This window comes from Canis lupus, chromosome 38, assembly GCF_048164855.1.
Source record: "Canis lupus baileyi chromosome 38, mCanLup2.hap1, whole genome shotgun sequence".
Lineage (NCBI taxonomy): Eukaryota > Metazoa > Chordata > Mammalia > Carnivora > Canidae > Canis > Canis lupus.
The window spans coordinates 19,368,026-19,386,958 of NC_132875.1; the positions used below are offsets into that span (position 1 = coordinate 19,368,026).

General features: G+C 33.4%; 1 long non-coding RNA gene across 1 annotated transcript; it reads right to left on the minus strand.

Annotated features, from left to right (window-relative positions):
• Positions 1-1,059: 1,059 nt before the first annotated feature.
• Positions 1,060-12,962, minus strand: LOC140627068 (uncharacterized). The gene is made up of 3 exons (XR_012026022.1): positions 12,847-12,962; positions 12,052-12,130; positions 1,060-3,128 (listed from the first exon to the last, which is right to left on the minus strand). It is a non-coding gene; the product is annotated as an uncharacterized lncRNA (long non-coding RNA).
• Between the last annotated feature and the right edge of the window lie 5,971 nt (positions 12,963-18,933).

An 18,933-nucleotide genomic window follows, 5' to 3' on the forward strand; every position in this document is an offset into this window, starting at 1 on the left:
GAGTATTTAGTGCTTCAGTTAATGGAAGAAAGAAAAGCACATGGCTCAGCTGGAAGGAACCAAATAGGGAAGATTTGATTCTTATTGATGTAGAACTAAAGGGAGTAATCATAGAGTCTTGCTTAATGGCTCCTTGAATTGCACTGAATTTAGATCTCATCTCCACAAAGCCCTGGGTAATATGTTCTCTTATTTGGCTAATGCATGTTTTCTTACTATACCCACCCATATCCCACCCAGTTCCTGAAGTAGCTATGAAAGAGTATATGTTTAGCAATAGCACAAATTTAAAATAAACTCTGTGCTTTTAGTACGGTCACTTGGGAAATACAACGCATCCAAAAACAGAATTTGAACTTGGATATGACATTACGGTAAGGTGGAAAAATAATATTTCTATACTTAACATGAGGTAGAAGATGAATTTCTTACAGCAGGTGTTAACAAAACTACTAAAAATATATATACATATATTTTTTTTTCTTATTACTCAGGAGTGTGTTCACTGAGATAAAAAGTGCCACACTACAGCTGCTCCCCTGAGAAATCAGGGTGAAATAATTCAAGATTGACCTCAGAGTGCTCCACCTAGGAGCTCTTACCAACTAGAATATGCATCATGGTAGACCCATCAGGCTGAACTTTTGGCAAGCATATTTTTGACTTGGTGCCTCAGATGCAAGGGGGAAAAAAGTAGCATATCAGTAGAGTGACCCATAATGTTTATAAGATTCAATCGTCTTGTCACATACTCCACTGTGCACAAGTGTTTGGTTTTAAAGTGCCAGGCAGAATTACCATATTAAGTGGCTACAATGCCGTCTGGCAGCACTTCTGAATTTTTGACCTTTACCAACAGATATGGCACTGCCAGTGTTCTATTGGTACACTGATTTTTTACGTAGTTCATTTTGGAATTGATTAAATGTAACTTTTCTTCTCTAGCCTGAAGAATGCTAAATAATAATATCTATATTGGGCTGGGATAAAGCTAGAGAGAAATAGAAAGCAAAGTTGTAAATTCTGAGGCTAATCAAAGAAAAAAAATTGGTCGTAAGATACACATCTGGATGAATGATTTTGAAATGGCATTGGATTACTCTCTGGCTAGAGATTAAAGACTGATCCTGTTGTATTTGTGATTGCTAGGTAATTAGTAGAAATACTAGAAAACACATGTTTTAGATGAAGAATGTGTGTTTATGTGTTTCCAACCAACAAGGTGTATAATGTATAATATTAAGAAAAACTGCCACAACTATGGTTTATTGCAGAGATAATTTGTAACATATTGTTTCTATTATTTGACTATGACTAAGTAAATTTTTTGGTTTGAGGTTTTTGCATAAGTGTGTCTTTGTGTATCTTGTGACTCTGCTCCCAAAGGACAGGAAGGATAGGGCTAAATATAGGGTCCTTATGCAAAGTAAGAATCCATTTGTTGGCCAGCAAATTAGGACGTGACCTAGTGTGAAAACACACAAACCGAAAATTTTGAGAAACAAGGACTCACATTACCTGTAAACAAAGATAGGGTCAATTATCTATGTGAATCAGGGTTCTCCTTTTTGGAATGTTAACAGAAAATACAATGAAACCCTTAAGCTTGTAACAAGAACAGGAATAAAAAAGCAGGAAAAACACAAATTTATGGGAAGTTCTTTATCTGGGCTAAAAATGAAGCACCTGGCTGTATTATTAGAATCAACGAATCACCTAGAGAGCTTTGAAAAACTACCAATGCCAGGACTCCTGTCCAGATCCCTTTGGTCTTTTAAGGGACCAAGACATGAGTTTTGTTTTTGTTTTTGTTTTTGAGATTTTCCAGGTGTGATGTGCAGCCCATATGGAGAACAAAGGCAGTAAACTCAAATTCCTACAACAAAAATCCCTGGATCAGTAGACTCACATTTAGTTTCAGCTCAGAAGGCCTGCTGTATTAGGGTGAGTCTCAGCTGTCTGTAACTGCAAAATCCTGAAATCTAAACGTCCAAAACCAGTGAAGTGTCTCAGTCCTTATCAGGGACTTGCTCTCCCTGTTGAGAGCCTTTTGCCACGGGAGAAGAGAACAGAGAGATACTGAGGAAGCAGCCAACAATCACAAGAGACCAAGAAGTGCTATTTTCTGCTCTCTGATTCCAGGGGAGCCCCCTCCCAAATGCATTTAAGAAACCTTGTGTCAAAGTGAAACACTTATTTATTGCAGAACTTTTCAGTCTTTAATATACAGAAAACTGAGTTTCCAAGAGAAATAGATTTGAGTTTTCCAAATTTACTTGAAAAGTCTTTAAAAATAAAATCTAGGGATCCCTGGGTGGTGCAGCGGTTTGGCACCTGCCTTTGGCCCAGGGCGCGATCCTGGAGACCCGGGATCGAATCCCATATCGGGCTCCCGGTGCATGGAGCCTGCTTCTCCCTCTGCCTATGTCTCTGCCTCTCTCTCTTTCTCTCTCTGTGACTATCATAAATAAATAAAAATTAAAAAAAAAAAACAAAACAAAAATAAAATCTAGTATTTTCTCCCTCCTTCCCTCTCTCCCTCTTCCTCTTCTTCTTCTTCTTCTTCTTTCTTCTTCCTTCTTTTCCTTCTTCTTTCTCCTTCTCCTTCTCCTTCTCCTTCTCCTTCTTCTTCTTCTTCTTTTCTTCTTCTTCTTCTTCTTCTTTCTTTCTTCTTCTTTTCTCTATTTCTCTCTCTCTCTCTCTCTCTCTCTCACACACACACACACACACATACACAGACACACAGTCCAAATTAAAAAAAAATAACTTTGGGAAACACCACAATACACATTTTAATCATAGTTATAAATACAGGTTTCCTCCACCATCCTAAAGTAGAGCATTTCTATGAAATCTTTTGTAAGTCTAAATGATGTAAGATGCATAAACAATTACCATTAATTTAATATGGAAAAATTTTGAGCATTCCCACACCCCCAATATAACTTCTTTGGCTTTTAGGACACACTTTGTTAAGGAGGCACAGAATAAATCTAGATAAAGCACAGATGTTCACAGACTTCAAAGCTCTGGCTGCTTGATGCTGAGAGGCTGAGTGTGGTTCCTTGGAAGAAGCTTGCAGGGACCATTGTCACTGCTCATGGTATGTTCTGCTTCCATAAGGCTAGCTGCAAAACAAATGTTGAATGCTATTTTTGCTTTTTGCCTTTTTTCATAAAATCAAAAATAATATTTGTATTTCTTTTGGTTTTAGTGAAAATAGGTACCAACTGTAGGTCTTAAAAGTGAAATGGCATAATGCAAACTTTCAAGGAAAAATGAGGAATAACTGTATATAGTAAATATCCCTTTTTCTTTTATTTCTGCCTACTAATAATTTCTTAAAAGATTTTATTTATTTGTTTGACAGAAAGAGGGAGAGCACAAGTGAGAGAAGGGGCATATGAAGAGAATATCCAACCTGACTCCCGCTGAATGTGGAACCCAACTTGGGGCTTGATCTCAAGACACATGAGATCAGGACCCGAGAGAGGAGGACCTGAGCCAAAACTAAGAGTCAGACACTTAACTGACCGAGCCACCAAGGCACCCCTATCTACTAATAATTTTAAGTAAAAGAGAGATTCTTGCCTTAGATATTTCAGTATATCAAAAACAAACTTTTAAAATGTATAATTGCATTAGTTATTTTATATTTAGTTACAATTCTATAGAAATCTATTATTCCTGCTCCATTTTCAGATAACCCCAGGGAAAATGTTGTAGTTAGTCATGCATCATACCATGCTTCATTCATCCCTAATACTGCTATTTGAACAGAGGTTCTTGGTTAATAAATTACATGGGAGAGATTATGATATCCTGTTATAAGGAATTAACTTTCATGCTATGCCTCAAAGGATAGGTAACTCTTCCCATGGAGAGGAATTTAAAATATATCTTCCTTTATAAGAATCAGGTTCCTGGTGCTTATTCCAGTACAAATATTCTCTAATATTATGACAAAAGTGCAATATGTTTAGGGAGTCTAAAGACTTAGAAGTTTGTGGTCAAGTAAAGTCAGAAACTAACATTTTATTTAAATAATACTTATTGATCACTGACAGACTTAGGTAGTAGTACTTACATGTATCACAAACTACTAAAGGAAACAAAGCCTTCATTGAACCGAAGACTCAGTACAAAAAAGACGCATATTAAGCAAAAGTAAATGGTAGTAAGTCTTCTTACCACACCAAAGAAGAAAAAACAAGTAACTAACATGGATGTGTTAACTAACTTGGTTGTGGTGATCATGTCAAAATGTCTATGTATGCTAACCCATCATTTTGTATACCTTAAATAGATACAATTTTGCTTGTCAACTATACTTTAATAGTGCTGGGGAAAAAAGATAAGAAAAAGAAAAAAATGGGAGAAGAGTTAATTTGACAAATTTGTTCATTAATATAATTGTAAAATCCTATAGAAATATTAATAATGCAATAGCTACAGTCAGACTGGCTTCACTGAGCTTTCTTCCAGGGGCTCCTAGACTGTAGCTGAGAGGGGCTGGACCCACATCACTGGCCATTTTAGGTTCAAAGTCTGCAGGCCTACCTATCACCCAAGGTAGAAGTGGGCATGACTCTTCCTGGATCCCAGGACCACAGAGGGTGAATTGGCCATCTGGTCACAGACCTGCCTTGGCAATTTTGGACTCCAAAGGGGTGTCACAATTTCCTACCTGGATCTCTAAGCACCCACAAGGCACTTTGTCTTTGGATGGCTGCCAAATCATTGTTGCTGAGGGAGATATGAGTAGGGGAGCTCTTATTCTTCTACCTTGCTGACATCACTCCTCGTCTTTTACTCTCTGTGCCAGCTTTTGTTATCATTTAATGCTGAGAGGTAATTAGTTAGAAGATTCTCTGTGGGCCACATATCTTGTAAGTGAGGCTCTGATTGCCTTGTATTCCAGAAAATCTTTACAAGTTCTTCATATAGTGAAAGCTTTGGGAACAAGAAATACTATCTGCCTTTGGTAGGTTACTTTCTAGTATAAAGGGATAATATCTGTCCCTAAAGCAAAGATAGGTAGACTTCCAGAAGACCTGAGGTCCCTAAACCAGCTGTTCCTGTCCTATAATATAACTCACTGTGTGTACTGGAGTCAACTGGCTCTCTTTACATTACACTGTAATTAATAATGGTTTATGAGTCTAAAATACGGATAAAATAAAAATACGTACAACAATGAGAGAAAATTCACACGAGATATAAATGGAGTTATAGTGTTCTACATTCCTTACATTTTCAGGATGTTTTAAAATTATTAATTTTTTTACATAAAAGTTTATGTGACCTTCTTAAATAATAACTGTGAATTTTATAACTCATATAACCACAAAAAGAATATCAAGTTGGTATACAATGAACAAGCTAATAGAAAGGAAAATGGAAGAGTGAAATATATCATTAGTTCAAAAATGTTGAAAGAAACACAGAATAAATGTCAGAATTATTAAACATGTAGTAAAATGATAGACTTAGCTAAAACATAATTATATTAAATATATATGTACAAATATATACATTTAAAAATCTGTTTTTACCTAGGTCAGGATAGATAAACATTTTCTGTAAAGAACCAGTTAGGGAATGTTTTGAAATTGGTTGGCCTTGTGGTTTCTATCACAACTGCTCAGCTTGGCAGTTGAAGCATGAAAGTAGCCAAATGTAACTCAATGAACAAGGTGGTACTTTACAAAATAAATGGGGGGTGAGATTTAGCCAGTTGGAAGCAGTCTGCTGACCCATGGTCTACAGCTTAATAGAATATTTAGTAAAATAGACCCAATTGCTAATAAGAAGTAACATAATTTTTTTAAAGGTTTTATTTATTTATTTATTTATTTATTTATTTATTTATTTATTTATGAAAGAGAGGGAGCATGGATGGGGGGAGGAACAGAGGGAAAAGCAGACTCCCCACTGAGCAAGGAGCCTGATGTGGGGCTCCATCCCAGGACCCCAAGATCATGACCTGAGTGGAAGACACTTAACCAACTAAGCCACCCAAGCATGCCAGAAATACCTTAAAAAGCTTGAAAGTAGTAGTATAAAAAAGGCAAGTATTAGGTGCACAAATATTATTTAGCTATGCTAATAACAAGTAAAACACACAGACAAAATGTATTACTAGAAACAAAGAAAGCATACCCCAAAATTAATGTCAAATAATAGAAAAAATAAAATGCTAAGTCTCTATAAACCTAAACATATAATTTGAAAGTATTGTAAAACAACAGGACAGAAAAAGGGGAAAGAGACAAATTGAGAAAGTGGAAGATTGATCATTATTCTCTCAGTAACTGATAGAAAAAATAAAGAAATCAAAATCTATTAAAAATATGAAGGAATTGTAATACATTAAAATAAAAATCATATTAATTTACCTTCACAGAACATTGTATACAACTATTATCAGGAATATTGTCTACATATTTTAAATTCATTAAGATGCCATTACTGCTTATAAGTATCAATTTATAATTTGATTTTTTTCACATATTTACTTTTCCATTGCTTTTCTTTTGTTTGTTTTTTTCCTGAGTATTTATTTGTGCTTCCTTTGCCTCAAGAATGCCCTTTGTTACATTCTTCAGCACAGTTCCTTTGGCAACAATCTTTCTATTTGGTTTATCAGAAATTTTCTTCATTGTTTACCTTCATTTATTCTGAGTCAGTAGTTGTTTTGTTTTGGTACTTTAAAGATGTAATTCCATTTGTTTTATGGATCTTAATTTTTCTCTTGAGAAGTCAGATGTAAATCTTACCTTTCTTGCCTCTGAAGAAATATGTCATCCTTTCACTATCTGACTGCTCTTTATCTTTGGTTTTCAGTTATTTATGATTTGTCTATATGTGGTTCCTTTGTATTCATCATGAATTTGTTTCATTGATCTTCTTAGAACTAGGGCTTTATGTATTTTTGCAAATATTGTTTCTGTTACTTTTGGAATCAATCATAATATATTACATTTTTCACCATGTTCCATAAATATTTTGTTATTTTTCTTTCATTTTCTAATCATCTTTCTATGTATGTTTAAATCTTTATAAATTATTTTCTATTGTACTAATTCCCAGTTGACTTACTCCTTCTTCAACTATATCTCATCTACTACTAAAATATCTACTGAGTTCTTACTCTCAGTTGTTATTTTAGGTTCTTAAATTTCTGTTTGAGAGCACCATATGTATTCCAATTATTTCATTATGTTCTAAGTTGTTATTAATTTACTGAATTAATTAATCACAAATATTGGGTCTGCTTGAAAGTAAATTTGAGCTTTTGTAAAGCTGTTTTTTAATATAGTTTCCTTTTATGCTTGTGTTATCACCTTTGATTATTTAAATTGAAAACTCAAGTTATCTATCAGTGACCCTCCTTTTTGCTGGTCTTTGAACTACCCATTCCTTGTGAATGGCTAACGATCTGTTTAGCAACTCAAGGGAGAGTAAACCTAAGTACTTTGCTTCCCCTTCTCTTCACATTCTGGGCACCTTCACAATTCTTGCTATCTTGGTGAAATTTTGACACTTTCATGTAGATTTTAGTTTCCAATTGTGTCTATTTTTCCAGGTGTTCTCACTGGGATTATATTCACATTAAGCTAATCCATGATCACTAAAAGAACTACGCCTTGCCCACATTTTTGGTGGTGAACTTTATTGAGATGGGAAAAACTAGAAAAGAAAATAGCTTGGTATTTATAACCAATTCTACCTTATAAAACTATAGATTTGGGGATGCCTGGGTGGCTCAGTGGTTTAGCGCCTGCCTCCAGCCCAGGACATGATCCTGGAGTCCCGGATCCAGTCCCATGTCAGGCTCCCTGCATGGAGCCTACTTCTCCCTATGCCTGTGTCTCTGCCTCTCTCTCTCTCCCCCGCCCTTTCTGTGTGTCTCATGAATAAATAAATAAAATCTTTTAATATATATTAAATATTATTACCTCAAATATATATATATATATATATATGTGTGTATATATATATATATTTGAGTTACTAATGGGATACACTAACATTTTCAGATGGCAGCTGGATATCATTTGGATGGTTTATCATTTGGACAAGCTTATCATTTAGATGGTTTTAATTATCAATTCAAGTTGATTAAATTCAATGAGATGCATAGTTATAGGAATAGAGCTTTAGAAGCCAAAAATAAAAGAGGGTTTAGATATAAGTTCTGTGGAATTGCAAAATTCAGATTATAATGGAGAAGAACGATACCATCAAGGAAAATCATAAGAAGCAAGCAAAGAGGATGGAAGGAAGTCAAGATAATATGTTGATCTGAAAACTAACAAAAGAGAAACATTTCAAGGATAGAATAGTCAATAGTGATAAATAAATTATGCATTTAATTAAGATAAATCCAAAACTGTATCAATTGGAAATGGATTTTGTAATAAAGTTTTTCTATCAGAATCATGGGGTAAATAAAACCCAGAGGGGAGTGGGATAAAAATGAATGGAATACTATAATTTTAGCAATTTTATTAACTAAAAAGGTGTATAAACCTCCTACTCTAAAACACCACGTAATATTGTGCACAATATAAGAACATTATTTTACATGCAAAAAGGAGTACAGAGCCATCAGAAAAGATCCCTAGAGGCTAAAAACAAAAAAGAGCTAGAAATAAGGCTATGAATTGAAACAAAAATTTCTGCTTTGCATCTCTGCAATAAATGACCTGCTTGTGAAACACTTCATAATAATATTACAAAATGTAATACATATTATATAATTCTTGAAAATAAATAATAAAATCACAAAAATTTGTTAGAGCTAAAACAGAAATTAAACTATTTAAAAATGCATATATTTAAACAGAAACACTTAGAAATAATAGGGTGAATTCAGATATAGGAAATAAGAAAAAGATTAACAGAACAAATCCAAAGGGATTAGGAACAGGAAAATTAAAAAAGTTCAAAAACAAATGAATACATGAAAAATAAATCGAGATATTTGACTTTGCTAAAAGTTGGTTATTTCAAAAGATGGATACAAAATTCTCCCTGAAATTTTACCAAAACACACACACACACACACACACACACACACACAGACGAGAAAAACAGTGTGAGAGAGAGAGAGAAAGAAGGAAAAATATTTTAAAACTAACAAAAAAATAGAGAATATGAACTACTTTTGACCAATCCATTTGGCATATCACTGGTTAAATAAATTTGGCAAGTTGAATGACTTTACCAAAAACTGGTGGTTAGTAGATATTGTTAAAAAAAAAAAAAAAGAAAAGAAAGCCTGAATAAGCATATAATTATTAGAAAAGTGAATTCAGTAGTAAAATTATGGACACAAATAAAATTAGCACACAAAATAAATACCAACAATAAAATTCAGACTGTAATTTTATTTTATGTATTTATTTTTAAAGATTTTATTTATTTAACAGAGAGAGGGAAACAGAGAGCACAAGCAGGGTAAGCAGCAGGCAGAGGGGCTCCCCACTGCGAGAGCCCAATCCTGGATCCTGGGATCATGACCTAGGCCAAAGGCAGATGCTTAGCCAACTGAGCCACCCAGGTGCCCCAAAAAAATCAGACCATAATTTTATAGCATGTTTTAACAAATATTCTAAGGACATATTATCCTAAAACTATACAAATTCTTTAAGATAATAGACACTAGGGATGCCTGGATGGTTCAGCGGTTAAGCTCTGCTTTCATGATCATGGCATGGTCCTGGAGTTCAGAGATTGAGTCCCATATCAGGCTCCCTGAAGGAGCCTGCTTCTCCCCCTGCCTATGACTGCCGCTCTCTCTCTCTCTCTCTCTCTGTGTCTCTAATGAAAAAATAAATAAAATCTTAAAAAAAAAGATGATGGACACTAATTTTACTATTATTATATAAACTTGATTGCAAAAAAGCAGTTTTTAGAAGTTAACAAAACCGTAAATTACAGCCATTATTAGTTTTTAGCAGATATATCAATATCAAAATAGAACAAAAGCAACCTAAATCCTGCAAAGTATGAGAAAAGCTCATCTATAATGATCGAATTAGGTTGTTTCAAGGAATAAAGGACTATTTTGAAACTTAAAAATCTGCTGATGTTATTTACCACATTAACAGAAAAAAAAGAAAGATGACAAATGATCCTTTTCAATAGAAAAAGACTTCAGTAAAATTAAAAAGTCATACAAAATCTAAAATATTTGATCATGCAAGGACATTCCTAATTTTAAAAAGAAGTATTTATTGATCAAAAGTCTATAGAAACTCCAACCATAATGATCAAACTTTAAAGCCTTCCCTTTGAAAATATAATTTAAGGTGCTTAGATCATCATTTCTTTTCAGTATTGTCGTCAAACCCTTCAAGTACAGCAAGACAAAAAGAACATAAAGATTGATAAGGATGAAGCAAGAACCTTTATTTTCAGGTTATTTGTCTTTTCATATGAAACATAAGAGAATATAGACAAATTTTGGGGAAAAGCAGTATTATTGAATATAAGATCCTATAAAATAAATTTCATATGTACTAGCAGCAAATAATGATGAAAACAGAATTACATACATTATTTATAATATCAGTAGAAATAAATTTGATGAGGATTAAACCTATCAAAATATAGCTTTTATAAGCATGCTTATAAAGAATGGAGGGCCTCAGGACAGTCAAAAACTTGGACATATCAAAACTTGAAAAATAATAAATTTAGCATTTCAGATCATGAGGACCATTAAATAAATAGTTGGGGACAACTAAATGTATCCTTAACCATACACCCAACATATTTAAAACTAGTCTAGAATTAAATCTTAAATATAAAAGTAGAATCTTTAATATTTAAAAAAATATGTTCATCCAAATATAATTTCCCTGAAAAAGACTTTTTCAATAGCACAAGAAGTGAAAGCAGCAATTATTAATACATCTTATTACATTTATGTCAAAAGGATAAAAGGGATGAGAAGGATGTGAAAATGCAAGTTTACATACAAATGTAAAGAAATGAAAATACCATCTTTAAAATATAATAGGCAAATCTGACAGATATCTTCAAAATAAAATCAGATTGTTAAAAAAATAGGTCTCCTTCGCATAATCTGCATAATCAGAAGATAAGTATAGCAAATAGTTGTAAATCTTTAGACTATAAAAAAACTGTGTTCCAAATACTAAATACTAAAATTACTTGCGTACATGTGTTGCGTGCATGTATCAATTTTTAACAAAACTGAAAAAATATTCTTTCACATGCAAGGACCCATGAAGCACCCTATTTGAGTACCTCTCTAAACAAAATCTCAAAAGTAATTTTTAACAATTTTTTAAGAGGAATGAAAAACTCTCGGGATGTCAGAAGTTTTAGTGGAGATCTAAAAGCTGGTGTTACCTGTTATATGTATTTGTCTGATGAATCAAAAAATAATTACTTCTTCATTAAAGTTAAAAAACCAGCACAAGCTATGTTACAGCAAAGTAGATAATGAAAAAAAAAAATACAAGTGTTCATTCACACATCGCATCCCAAATGGCAGCAAATTAAATACAGTGAATTCAGTAACATTAATATAATCACACCTTTATGTCAAAATATAAATAAAATCAATAATATGATAAAGAAAATAAATGTCATAAAATCATGCCTTCTGAGTAGAATACCCATTAAACCAAAGTTATCCTTTTATTTTTTTTTAAGTTATCCTTTTAAAAATTAAAAGAAATAACATCTACTTTAAAATATCTTACATGTGGTGAAAACTGAGGTAGGCCTTATTTTTTTTGTACAATTTGACTATTCAATTATTTTAAGTGTTATTGTCCAAGCGTTTTAATGCTTTCTTTGTTCTTTGTTCTTTTTTTTTCTCTCTTATTTTCCAGTCCCCACACTCCTCATTGGTATCTCCTCACCTTCACCCTCCACCTAGGGAACCCATGTGTGTCCTTTCAAAGAATGTTAAACATTGTCTCTAGCTCTATCTCAGTCTCTATGTTTATCTCTGGAGCTAACAGTACCTAAATACATATTTAGTCAATTATCTGAAAACATACTTACCTGTTTGTTTCACTTTGAGTCCAGACTGGAGACATAAATCATAGCAGCTATTGTAACACAGAGAATTTAGTATCAGTAGCTGTCAAAAAGATATAAAATCATTAAGTTAATCCAAAAGTGCAATAAAAAGAACATTAACATATCAGAGAGGTAGTAGCTACAGAAAGCAGCATTCCTAAAGCTGGGATGCAGAGGAGAACTTTTTGAAATTAGTAAGGAATAAACTCTTTGAGAGAGGAACACCATGGAGGACAGTGTTGGCTGAGCTTGAAGGAAGGGTCTTTTGAGGCTAGGACCAGGTCTGTGAAGAGATTGCCAGCTGGATGATATTACAGTCCCGAGGTGGGTGAGCCTGATTTCACAAGCTTTAGAAACCTGTGAACCGTGTTCAACTGCTGATACAGAAAGGGACTGCCGATGCCGGGGGAAGAAATGTAGGACGTAGGCAGAAATCAGCAAACAGAAAATATACAGGAGACCAACAGGAAGGGTTCAGTCCTTTGGTGGCCAAACTGAACACAGGACACCTGGCACACTCGAAATGCAGTTTGCAGAGCCCAAGCATTGAAGTCACAAAGCAAACTGCAGAAGTTTAGCTTTGGAGCTGAGAAGCAATAACTTCATACATGGCACTGTCCACCCTTGGGTTACGCAGCGTCTATATGTGCACTTCCATCAAAAGCAAACAGATAAGCACTCTTACCTTGCTTCTGGCTACATCTTTGTTAATAAAAACCCGAGAAAACATATATACAGCTCTAAGATCTGCTCTAAGTTCAGCTGTAATTTTCTTACCTCTCTTTTCCAAAGCCTCCCATGAGTGAAGCTATAATGTAGTCTCTCTCTACTATGGGTGATGATAGTGTACCCAAGTAGGATGCATCTTGAGAATTTCCACATAATAATTTATACAACGTATACGTGAATACATAATGTTTGCTAGAAAACAAGTAAGTTACAGCTCAAAATTATGCAAGAGAGTCACAGATAAACACTAATATTGTGTGTGCATATTTGAAGCAAGGTTGTGGGAAAATATGAAATTGAGTAATAATAGAGTATACAGAGTCCTTCAAATTCTTTTTCTCCCTACAATTTGTTAGCATAGATAGTTTGTGTGAGCAGTGGCAAATGTCTAGTAGAGAAGAATCCTACTTTATGTCTGTTTAGCATGGTAGAAAGCAGGGAACACCTGTAATCCTACAATAATTGGAGCAAGCCCTTATTAAAGAGAGGAAGACTGGATAACTCCTACATCCTGGCCCGGTTCTTATTAAACTACCTAGAGGAGGAGGAGAAGAGCCTCCAGGACCATCCAGATTTGCTTGTCCTTACTTAACTATGCTAAATGCATTAAAAACTTAAATAAAAAACAAAAACAAAACAAAACATAAAGGAATAGGAGAAAAGAAAAAAATGATAAATGACTATTTACATGACTTTGAGTGGGAAAGAACATTGTGAGTAAAACACACCTAGAGAAGTAGTCCTGTGAAAAAAGCAGATTCTAAATAAGTAGATAATTTCTTTATTAGATGAAATATTGTTAGGATATATTGAAATCTGTAATAGCACTATGTCTTTGTGGTCCGTTTCTCTAATTTTCCTAATTTTCTATCACTAGCATATATTTCTCTTGTTATCCTGGAAAAATAAAATGGGCATTGTTTGCTGTGTATTTTTAATTGCTATGTTAAAATTATTTGTCAGGTAAGTATTCTCTCTCAAGCCTTAAGAGAAAAAAACGATTCTTAGTGTTGCATACACTAAGCATAATTTTAAACATTAAAAATGATCAGGATATTCCAAAAATGGCAATTGCAAAGGAAGGAAAAGTTAAAAGCAATATAAATTGGCATAGTTAGCCTATTATTTTAGAATCTGCCCAGCACAAATTGGACTGGTATTCACTCCTTGGAAGATTGTCCCTGTTTCTTCCCACTCCAGCCATATGGAGAGAGCCATATGGTTGTAATTGCCTTCAAGTCTTTTCTTAAATGTCGCCTTATCAGGGAAGTCTTCCCTGACCATCTTATACTAAACATAACATCTCTCCTTTGTTCTTCATGCCCTTTACAGCTTTATTTTTTGTGATAACATATGACAACCTGACACATTGCTTTATTTGCCTCTCGTCTTTGTGCTCTGCCTGTTTAGAGTTAGAACAGGGATTGGACTTTATTAGTCTATGTCATCCCAAATGAGAAGAAGACTGCAGTGGATGTGATAGGGCCCAATTAATATTTGTGAACATTTGATGAATGTGAAAATTGCCTATTCACTAATCACATTTCAGTTTTGGAGGAGTTGCATGGATCTTTCAGAGTACTTTCATCAAGGCTTTACTCACTAAGAGTAAGGAAGGGCTGTCTAGTCTTGTGATGGTTAACAGGGTGAGATGCTAAGTGACTTACAGCCATTGCTATGTTCTCAATATTATGGTAAAGGATGGTCAAAAATAATGAGAAAAAAAACAGAAAAACAAGATGATCAATTAAAGTCCCAGTGAGACTTGATTCTCTCATTCCTATAATACTTAAATCTGTACTGCGCATGCCACTGCCACGGTCTATTTATATGAACAATATATTTTCCTTGTGCGTACACTTACATTTGAGTTTCTATCACTTTCAACAAATAGATTGCTGACATTATATTAGAATTACATAATGTACTATAAGAATGTAAAGCGTCAGGCTCTAAATAATTCTCAGTAGATTTAAAAATAAAAACGAAATTAACATTAAGTGAAATTTGAAAAAATAAAGGAAGAATATTGACTTTTAAGAGATAAAATTATCATTCTATACAGTTTGATTTTTTTTTATCAACTTGTACCTCCTCATTGTCAGTGAGAGTCTAACTCCAGAGCAGCTTTGAATAAGGTGCTAGGAAAAGTTGTAATCCTTTCTGAACTAGTTCACGTAAAGTCCGTGAGAAGAGCTAAGCCACTGTTATTTGTTATTAATTAGTTTCCTCGTTGTCAAAGTATTTTTCAAATATAGCATGCACTTGTTGAATCTTTACTCATTTATTTTATTTAAAATCGTCGTTTTTCAATTTGCTTTGCAAAAGATCAGCTATCGGAATTAATTTTTAGAGGAAATATCTGTGAGATAGTGTTTTGTTTTGTTTTCTCTTTCTCGCCTTTAATTTGTTATCTTAATCTATAGGAAAACTGAAGAGATGTGTTGTCTCTACTAGGTATAGAAAAAAAGAGCGAATGTTCTTTCCTTACAAAATCAGAGGTGAAAATAACTTCTTCAACGATGAGCATGAAGATATTTTGTAGAACATTAAACATCCCAATTATCAGCAATAAATGCAGGGGTTTCCTGATTACGCATTTAATGCTAACTGCAATTTACTCATCAAGACACCCTTTTAATTCAACTAATAATCCTTCTAATCATAGGATATTTGATTTATCTTTGTAATTAAAAACTCTACATCAAGTATGGCACACAGTAGGCATTTGGGAAATATTTCTTTTCTTTTTTTTTGGAAATATTTCTTATGACTCTCATTGGGCTGGTTGATCATTAACAGATTAGAAATTTTTTGTGAACTTCTAATTTTAGAATAACTTTTAAATTACAGAAAAAATTTTAATAATATAATATAAAAGCATAAATTGTTCTTATACACCCACACCTAGTTTCCCTATTATTAATATCTTACATTAATATGGTAACTTATTACAATTAATAAACCTCTATCAATACATTATTATTTGCTGAAGTTCATACTATGCTCACTATATTTCCTTAATATCTTTTTCCATTCCAGTATCTTATTACTACATTTCATTTAACTATCAAGCCTCTTTAGGTTCCTCTAGGCTTTAACAGTATCTCTACTTTCCCTGGTTTTGATGACCTTGATAGTTTTGAGGAGTCTTGGTGAGATTTTATTTTATAAATGTCCTGAATTTAAACTGAATTTAAAATGATTCATTTTATAAAATGTCCTTTTATTGGGATTTTTTTCATGATTTAACTGAGTTTTGGATTTGGTGAGAAAACCACAGAAATAAAGTGCCTTTTTCATCATACCAAGAGGACATACTATCATCATGACTTATCACTATAGATACTAACCTTATTAAGTTGTTTGATGTACTTGTTTGCCAGGTAGATGTACCCATCGATAGAGTTGTTTCATTGATAGATGAGTTTTGGTAAATTCTGCTTTTGTTTTCACTGAGCTCAAGATACTTTCTAACTTGCCTTTAGTTTCTTCTTTGAATCATAGATTGTTTGACAGCATGTTATGTAATTTTCAAATACTTGGATATATTCCAGACATGCTTTTGTTGTTGGATTTGAATTTAATATTTTGTGGTCAGCAACCTTTGCTGTATAATTTTGTTATTTAAAATTTGATTAAGTGCATTTTTGTTCAGAGACTAGTCTATCTAGATAAATGTTCCATATATAGTTGATAATGTTTATTTACTGGTTTTGAGGTGTAGTTTTTTATATATATGATTTTCTATACACATGAATTAGTGTATATTTTTGTGTAAATATGCACTAAGAATCACCATGTTCCTTATTAGGAGAGGTGTTAAGTCTTCTATTTTCTTACTTAATTTTTGTCTGCCTTGTACTATCAATTACTGAGAGGGGAGTGTAGAAACTTCCAACTATGAGTATTTACTTCATTTACTTTGTAGCTTTTTTCAAATACCAAGAAAATAAATATCTTCATGGATGATTAGGACCTGCATATCCTTAAGGTTAATAACACTGTGTTGCACACCAATATATTTGTTAATGTAGAAAAACATACACACAAACCATAATAAATCTAAATCCATGGACTTTATGGATGTAACCATTGAACAGCTTACCATAGAACCTCCAAGTCATTAAATATGCGAACTTAAATTTTTTTCTCAATGCAAAGTTCTATAAAATAAGTTATGCTACCAATCATTACATATGAATGACAAATATATGAAATATTTTATGTGAAATATATATTACATTATATTGTGAGTTCCTGAAGATCTAACTACATTTTATTTACCTTTGTAGCTGGTGGGCTGGGGACTGGCAAAATAATTGCCAGATACAAGAATAAATAATAAATATTAAATGTCCAGTTTAAAGTGTGGAAGGTACATAAACCTTTACCCATACCCCCTATATTTTATTCAAATTCCAGCTGCTGAATTCCTACTTGTAAATATATCTGGATGTGTGCCCTACCAATGACTTCTAGACTTCAGTCATCACTGAATTCATACTACATAATTCCTTCAAATATATTTTCTATTTTCATATTCCCTTAGCCTTACTATAAAACTTTTAATGATTCTTTTGTGCCTGCCAGAGCAAGAACAAATTCCTTTTCTGGACTTCCTGAATTCCTCAGTCTTGACTCCATATTATCCCACCTCACTTTTTTCTACTTCAATTTCCTCAATTGTAAATTGGGATCTACAAAATTCCTTTAGTCACCCTAAATCTAATTGAAAGAAACACCATGTCACACAATGTATCTCCTAGTCTTTGTTCTGGTTTCTTTCTCTCCCTATCACTTTATCACTATATAAAATACTTCACATTTATATGTTTACCAACCGAAATAAGCTAGGATATGCTGCAATATTTAAAATCAAACTGAAAAATGCCAGGGCTTAAAGTGACAAAGGTTTATTTTTTAATCATGTCATGTATATATTATGGGTCAACTGGCTTCATGTCTCGGTTTTCATTACCCTCACTCCAGACCCAGAGTGCATAAGCATCATTATCTAGAGCTATTCCGGCCTCAGTTCTAAAACGAGAGTGATTGTGACAACATGTGTAATAGCAGTTAACTTTCTGTCCAGAAATGACAAATCACTTCTACTTGTATTTTATTTCCCGAAGTAAATTACATAATTATGAAAAGGTCAAATGATTATTGTTTATTTGGATACTGTCCATCTTTCTCACAAGCAAGTAAACTCAATCAAGTTTGGAAGCTTTTTTATTTCATTCAGTCTGATATAACCTGTTCCTAGAAGAGTGCCTTACCTATGGTAAACTCCAAATAAATACTTGCTGAATGAATATATTTCAATAGATTGTTCATAAAATAAAATTTGTCAATAATTTAAAGCATTTATAACACTATCTGGCACATAGAAAACATTGAATAATGTAAGTTACTCTTATTCAACAAAACAGAAACTTATATTAACAACCACTGTTTATTCATTTAATCATAACTACTTTGTGTCTTCTGCTTGGTAGGTAATGTGGCAGGTGTGTGTGTGTGCGTGCATGCGTTTCCTGGCTTAATTGTGGTATCATTGACAAATAAATATTGTATGTATTTAAGATATGCAATCTGCTGTTTTGTTGGGTATGCCTTATATAATGGTGGTAAGATTTTTAATATTGTTTTTTCATTTCCTGAAAACCTAAAGGTAGAATCTATTTCCCTGACCCTTCAGTTTAGGCTGGGTTTGTGACTTAATAAAATGTTCATAAATGACATTGTTGTAGTCTACCCCTAGATCTAAAACACCTTGCAAGCTTCTCACCTTGCTGGAATCTTGCCTCCGTAATGTGAATAGACCCAGGCTAGTATGCTAAAGGATGAGGGACAAGTGGAGAAGAGGTATACATGCCAGCCTGCAAACTTCTGACCTCCAACCACATGAGATAATCTGCCCTAGGTTCAATCATGTAATCCACTGACAACTCACCACAGGTATATAGGATAAACCCAGATATGACCAGAAAAAGAGCCTAAGTGCTATATGCACTGATTGAAATAAAGGGCTGTGGAAGTAAGCCACTAAGTTTTGTGAATCTATTACAAAACAGATAGCTACATATAAAAAATATAATAGCTATATGATGTCCTGAAACATCACACAGG